This window comes from Amphiprion ocellaris, chromosome 9 (assembly GCF_022539595.1).
Source record: "Amphiprion ocellaris isolate individual 3 ecotype Okinawa chromosome 9, ASM2253959v1, whole genome shotgun sequence".
In the NCBI taxonomy this organism is placed as follows: domain Eukaryota; kingdom Metazoa; phylum Chordata; class Actinopteri; family Pomacentridae; genus Amphiprion; species Amphiprion ocellaris.
The window spans coordinates 3,487,158-3,494,433 of record NC_072774.1 but is presented as its reverse complement, the minus strand read 5'-3'; the positions used below and the strand labels follow the sequence as shown (position 1 = coordinate 3,494,433).

General features: G+C 42.7%; 1 long non-coding RNA gene across 1 annotated transcript; it reads left to right on the top strand.

Moving 5' to 3' along the window:
* Window positions 1-935: 935 nt before the first annotated feature.
* On the top strand, window positions 936-7,046 carry LOC129349636 (uncharacterized). Its single transcript, XR_008602707.1, has 3 exons — window positions 936-1,054; window positions 3,365-3,490; window positions 5,145-7,046. It is a non-coding gene; the product is annotated as an uncharacterized LOC129349636 (long non-coding RNA).
* The last annotated feature ends 230 nt before the right edge of the window (window positions 7,047-7,276 follow it).

The following is a 7,276-nucleotide window of genomic DNA, read 5'->3' as shown; positions in this document are numbered from 1 at the left end:
GTCTAAAAATGACCCAAAATTGAAGGTTGGTGTTAAATTCTAGAAAGAAGAAGAAGATTAAAGAAAGAAAATACATAAAAAAGAAGCAATTAAATAAATGGGAAAAAGTTAAGACAATTAAACTTTTATAAAGTATGGAGGGAAAAAAGATGTAAGAAATTAAAGAATTGTATTTAATAAATAAACAGGAAATTTGTAAATAAGTGTTGTAGTCTTTTGCAGTTAATTGATGGATAGGCGTAGTGACAGACAGCCAGACAATGGGGTAGAAATAAGAATGAGAACAACTAATATAGCACAGGGTTGCGAGCCGGAATCGAACCAGGGCCTCAGCATTGAGGACCAACTACATGCGTCAGTGGCTTAACCCGCAGAGCTATATGATCACACATGTTGGCTGTCAGCAAAGGTGTATCAATCCAATAGAAAGTCTAGGGGTAGGGTTCGGGTTACAGAGGAAGGTCCTGACAGTAGCAATGTACCAAAAACATGGATATGAAATTATACATTTTTTCATAATTTAATATTAAGTCACACTAGCCAAAAAATTCTTAGAATAAAGTTGGGGTTTTTCCTTCAGCCGTTGTGGTTGCACTGTACCTTTAGGTTATCTAGATCTACAACGGCTGAAGGAAAAACCACGGATTAATTTCTCAGAATATTCGGCTGCTTAGTATTGACATTAAAAATATTTATGTGTAATATTAATTACCCTATTTTTTTCATTACAACTGTAAGGACCTTCCTCTCCAACCCTAACCCTACCCCTAGACTTTCTATTGGATTAATACACGTTTTCAAGACCAGAACATGTGTGGTCATGTAGCTCTACGGATTACGCCTGTGATGTTCAGGACTCATTCTTGTATTTTACACTCTCTGATGTTTCTTTTCTTCATGTCTAGTGTGTGAAATCATTTCTGGTTTTGTCTCTTCAGTGTCTCATGTGGCCCTGCAGCTTCTCCTCCTCCACCTCCTCCTGAAGCCTTCATCTCCTTCATCATCAGCTGCTCAGTGACTCTGTTGGACGTCTCACCGTGTGGCAGCAGCTCAGGTCAGTGGTGAAGATCCTCTTTATCAGCTCCACACCCACAGACGTAGTGAACGCAGCGTCTGTTTGTTGTGCTAATAAGAAGCTGCATCTGAGCAGCAGCAGATCTGTTCACTCCAGCCTCAGTCACACATGGAGTCAGAGCAACACTCTGTCATAGCTGATTCCTCAATGTTAGATCTGATTAATCTCTCTCTAGTAACAGGTTATGTACCACAGGCTTTTAAGGTTGCTGTAATCAAACCTTTACTTAAAAAGGCCCACTCTAGATCCAGATGTTTTAGCCAACTATAGGACCAGTTTCCAACCTCCCATTTCTCTCCAAAATTCTGAAAGAACAGTTGCAAATCAATTATGTGAACATTTACAAAGGGAATAGCTTGTTTGAAGAGTTTCAGTCAGGCTTCAGAGTGCATCATAGCACAGAAACAGCTCTGGTGAAAGTTACTAATGACCTTCTCATAGCGTCAGATAATGGACTGGTCTCTATACTTATTTATTGGACCTTAGTGCAGCATTCGATACAATCGACCACAAACTTTTATTACAGCGACTAGAACATTCTATTGGCATTAGAGGGGACAGCACTGAACTGGTTTTAAATCCTACTTATCAGACAGGTTCCAGTTTGTGCATGTCAACAATGACTCTTCTGAGCATACTAGGGTTAATCATGGAGTTCCTCAGGGTTCTGGGGTCGTTAGGACCAAATACTGTTCACATTATACATGCTTCCTTAGGCAACATTATTAGGAAGCACTGTATTAATTTCCATGTTATGGCTGACGACACTCAACTGTATTTATCTATGAAGCCAAATGAAACTAATCAGCTAGGCTAGACTGCAAGATTGTCTTAAGGGACATAAAGACCTGGGATGACTATAATTTCTTACTATCTAAATTCAGACAAGACTGAAGTCATTGTATTTAGCCCCAAACATCTTAGAGAATTGCTTTCAAAGCATATAGCTACTCTGGATGGCATTACATTGGCCTCCAGTACTACTGTGAGGAACCTCGGTGTTATCTTTGACCAGGACATGTCCTTTAACTCGCACATAAAACAAATCTGTAGGACTTCCTTTTTCCACCTGAGAAATATTGTGAAAATCAGGAACATCCTGTCTCAGAGTGATGCAGAAAAACTAGTCCATGCATTTGTTACTTCTAGGCTTGACTACTGTAATTCCTTATTATCAGGTTGTCCCAATAGCTCTCTGAAACATCTACAGCTGATCCAAAATGCTGCAGCCAGAGTACTGACGGGAGTTAGCAAGAGAGATCATATTTCTCCTATATTGGATTCTCTTCATTGGCTTCCTGTTAAATCTAGAATAGAATTCAAAATCCTTCTTCTGACATATAAAGCTCTTAACAACCAATCTCCATCATATCTTAAAGACCTGATAGTACCATATTATCCTAGCAGAACTCTTCGCTCTCAGACTGCAGGCTTACTTGTTGTTCCTAGAATCTCTAAAAGTAGAATGGGAGGCAGAGCCTTCAGTTATCAGGCGCCTCTCCTGTGGAACCAGCTCCCAGTTTGGGTTCGGGAGGCGGACACCCTCTCTATTTTTAAGACCAGGCTTAAAACCTTCCTTTTCGACAAAGCTTATAGTTAGGGCTGACTGGGGGACCCTGACGGGGTATGCTTGTGTTTTCATTTGCACAACTGACTTCCCCTCTTGACGTCCCTTAGTTCTGCCCCTAGTTATGCTGCTATAGGCCTAGACTGCTGGGGAACCTCTCTTGATGCACTGAGCCCTTCTCTAACTACCTATGTATTTACTACATATACCATTATTGCATTACATTCACTCTGTTTCTTTCTGTGTCCTTTCTCCGAGTGTCCCTGGTCCCAGAGCTGGATGCTGGATGCTTCAGATGTGTGGCTGTGTTTTATGGTCCTTGTGTCCCACCCCCCACCTCTCTATCTCTACCCCTCTATCTCTACCTCTACCCCTCTATCTCTACCTTTCTACCTCTTCTGTCCCTCTCAACCCGCCCGGCCAGCAGGCAGATGGTTCCCCCCACATTAGAGCCGGGTTCTGCTCGAGGTTTTTTTCCCTGTTAAAAGGGTGTTTTCCTTGCCACTGTCGCCTTTTGGCTTGCTCTGGGGGTCAGGCATATGGGTTCTGTAAAGCGTCTCGAGACAATTTGACTGTAATTGGCGCTATATAAATAAAATTGAATTGAAAATTGAATTGAACTGAGAGCTCTCAGCAGTTTTCTACCCATTTAAGAACAGGACAAACCGAACAAGCTGTTGTATCGATTTGTCCACGATTTCCTCTCATGTGTCCATTTTAAGGAGTTTGCAGTCAACCAAGGCCGACTCAGAATCACTCCCACCGGGAAGATCTGTGAAGGAAGGTCCACCCGGCTGGTCCAGAAGCTCCGGTCCAGCAGAGCAGCGTCAGGATGGAGACGTAACCGGGTGAGTTAACTAGAGAGGCGACACATTCACATAGAAAATCCAACAATTCCTTCTGTTTTTACAGTTTGTGACTCTGGTAAATGGTGTCATTTTTCAAAGCTGGTGGGTTTTGGGCTTCACAGATTGAACCTAAATGCTTTTCTTAAACAAACTGCTGAGCTGCTGCACAGTGAAATGTTTGAGTGGAGCTCAGGATGAAAGCATCAGAGCTGTTTTACATGTTTTTATGTTCAGCTAATATCATTTCCTCTGGACAATGTTTGTGGTGTTAGAAGTGGACGTTTGTAGGGAGTTTTCAGTTGTAATACTTAAATGCATAAATATTTGCAGTGGTGGTTTCACTGCAAGCATCTACTGATGTCACCAGTGAAGTAAATAAAAACAGCATTTGTTGAACTTTACGCCTCTCAGTGTCTGCAGTTAGTTTAGCTGAATCAATGCAAAGATATTTCTATTTTTCTACATGACAGGAATGTCAGTGAAATCCAAATGCTAAGAATAAACAAGTGATCTGCCTGGTCACAGATCCCACTTTAATCCAAAATAAAGACTTTGCAAGGAAATGAACTTGAAATATGAGCCACCAGTAAAAGTTGTGATCAGACAGAAGGGCCTGTATTTTATCTTTGGAGAAGTTTAACATGTAAGTTTGTGCAGCTGATCAGTGGTGAGGCCTGTGGATGACTGGAGATGTGTGTGGACACTTAGACGAAGCAGCAAATGTGTTGAAAATGAGTTGTCTTCTCAGAGTCTTGAAGATGTTTTGTCAGAGCTAAGAAAGAAGTAAGAGATCCTGCAGGTGATTGTTGAGTGGTGTTGAGGAATTTGAATGTAGAGGAATAGCAAAGAGATTTTGAAGATATTTAAGCCATAAGTTGTATTTTATTTGTTTGCTGTTCTCTCCCATTTGTAGTGAAGAGAAGTGATTTGACATGAAGAATGTGATTTGTGTGGCTTTGAAATTGTGTTAAAATGTAAAAATGAGTGATGAGGAGAAGAGTGTGACTTTTTAGTATTGTGTTTTTTAGCGTGTTCTTTAAAAGTTGTAGGTAGATTATCTTCTTTTTTTGATTTTGTGGATTGTTTTTTTTTTCTTTCAGTGTTAATGTCACCGCCTTGACAAATAGAAGAAAAGCCTGTATTTGGGTATGTAGGACTGGTAGTCCAGAGGTAGTGGTGGTGGTTTGGAACCTGGAGAGTGCAGGTTCAATCCCCCACCCTGCTCAAGCTTCGTTGCCTTCGTTGCCTTCGTTGCCTTCGTTGCCTTCGTTGCCTTCGTTGCCTTCGTTGCCTTCGTTGCCTTCGTTGCCTTCGTTGCCTTCGTTGCCTTCGTTGCCTTCGTTGCCTTCGTTGCCTTCGTTGCCTTCGTTGCCTTCGTTGCCTTCGTTGCCTTCGTTGCCTTCGTTGCCTTCGTTGCCTTCGTTGCCTTCGTTGCCTTCGTTGCCTTCGTTGCCTTCGTTGCCTTCGTTGCCTTCGTTGCCTTCGTTGCCTTCGTTGCCTTCGTTGCCTTCGTTGCCTTCGTTGCCTTCGTTGCCTTCGTTGCCTTCGTTGCCTTCGTTGCCTTCGTTGCCTTCGTTGCCTTCGTTGCCTTCGTTGCCTTCGTTGCCTTCGTTGCCTTGCTTATGGGTAAATCTCCTGGTTTTCCTTTTTCCAGGATCCATCCTTGAAGTCCACTCCAATCCAGTCCAGTGACACTCCACACCACAGACCACAACCTTTCCACTCCACTATCACCCTCCACAAGGTTCCCAGCAGGGATTCGAACCGTGACCATCCACATGACAGGCACACACCCTCTGTGTGAGCTATCTGTCACACAAGGTCCTTGGTGGACTTTGTTGTAATGATGGTTGCAAGAGGTTGTCATGCAGCTAAAGTGTAAAAAGAGCCTTGAGCTGGATTCCAACCAAGGACCTCCTGGATGAGAGGCAGATAACTTACCACTGCACTATCCTTCCTACTGGGTGTAGCTGTTAGTTTTCGTAAATGATGGTACACAAAAGTATTAAGGAAGTGAAGATAATAAAGGTACTAAGGTACCAGGGAGGCAAAAAACTTACCTCTACACCACCTGTCCTACAAGATGTTGCTCTAACTTTGCTTAAATGATGCTATCAATTAGTACTGGCGCAAACAAACGACAAATAAAAGGTGTGAGTGGAGATCTGAATCATGTGAGGTTTCTCTCTGAGACTGAATACACCCAATCTCATCTGATCTGCAAAGCTAAGCAGGGTTGGGCCTGGTTAGTATTTGGATGGGAGACTACCTGGGAATACCAGGTGCTGTAAGCTTTTTACTTCTCCTCACAACCTGAACAACACACTGCTAGCGACAGCTATCAACTAAAACCTCTTGGTTTCTTTATTATACACTCTATGAGGTGGATAAGCTGCAGCTCATGCTGATTTATTGCTGCTTCTGGTTGGAGCCAAAGAACAAAGGCTTCACCTGTTGGAGCAGCTGATGTCCTGCAGCCTCTTCACCACAGAAAGCCTCTGACAGCTTCAATTCTTTACACTCTGACTGCAAGACACCAATCACATAGGAACATTTACATGTATGGAACAAAGAGCTGAGCTGACACTCAACATATGTTTGAGCATTTATTGATAAAGACATTCAAACATGTCTAGAGATAGAACACCAACGCACGGTGTAAGAAAGGTCAGAACAGACTTCACCTGCTCAGGAAACTGAGGTCCTTCGGGGTGCAGGGAGCAATTCTGAGGACCTTTTATGGTTGTGTGGTGGTATCAGCCATCCTGTATGGAGTGGTCTGCTGGAGCAGCAGCATCACGGCTGCAGACAGGAAGAGACTAAAGAAACTGGTTAAGAAAGCAAGCTCTGTCCTGGGCTGGTGGTAGACAGGAGGATGATGACAAAGCTGTTGTCTATCATGGAGGACATCTCCCACCCCCTGCAGGAAACAGGACCATCACTGGCAGCTCCTTCAGGGACAGACTGCTTCACCCACGATGTTTGAAGGAGGTCCTTCCTTCCTGCAGCAGTCAGACTGTGTTCAATCAAGCCTGCTCCCAGTAGTTCAGATCACCCATGAAGTAACTGCAATAAAATGTAAATAAGTCAATATGTGCAATTTCACAGGGTTTTTTTTTTTTACAAGCATTTCTATTTCTTCTCTAAGGAGAAAGCATCTATTTATATCTGTGCACTGAGTGCTGCTTTTTTTTTTTTTTTTTTTAACTTTTTTTCCTATCTGCTACTGCCACACTGAAAATTTCCCCACTGCAGAATCTACCTATCCATCCATCTATCTATGGTCCATCTACCTCCCTACCTATCTATCCATCCATCCATCCATCCATCCATCTCTCTCACAGGTGTGGGGGTTGATTCACCTGTTCTCAATCACCTTAATCCACGAAGGCCCGGTTCTTCATTCTTCCGCTCTCTGCCAGACCACAGACTTTGAAACCAGAACCTTTCTCCTACAATTAGTCTGGTTTCCCCTTTTTGTTTTCACCTTGGTTTAGTTATCCTTTCTGTGTTGGTTTTAGTTTCATTCGTTAAATAAACTCCTTGTAATCTTTGACCTGTGTCTGCAGATGTCCTGTGACACCAATGATCCCATCTGATATTTAGCATGTTTTCAATTATTGGTCCCATTTCTTAAAAAAAAAAAAAAGCCCCCTGAAATCTGATCAGATAAATGAATGTGAAACTACTTTGGGTCTGCTGCAGCTGCCTCCCTCTGATCTTGTTCCTGCCCACAGCACAATCTGATCAGTGAAACACTGAAGGACAACTTCAGCATGTAAAACA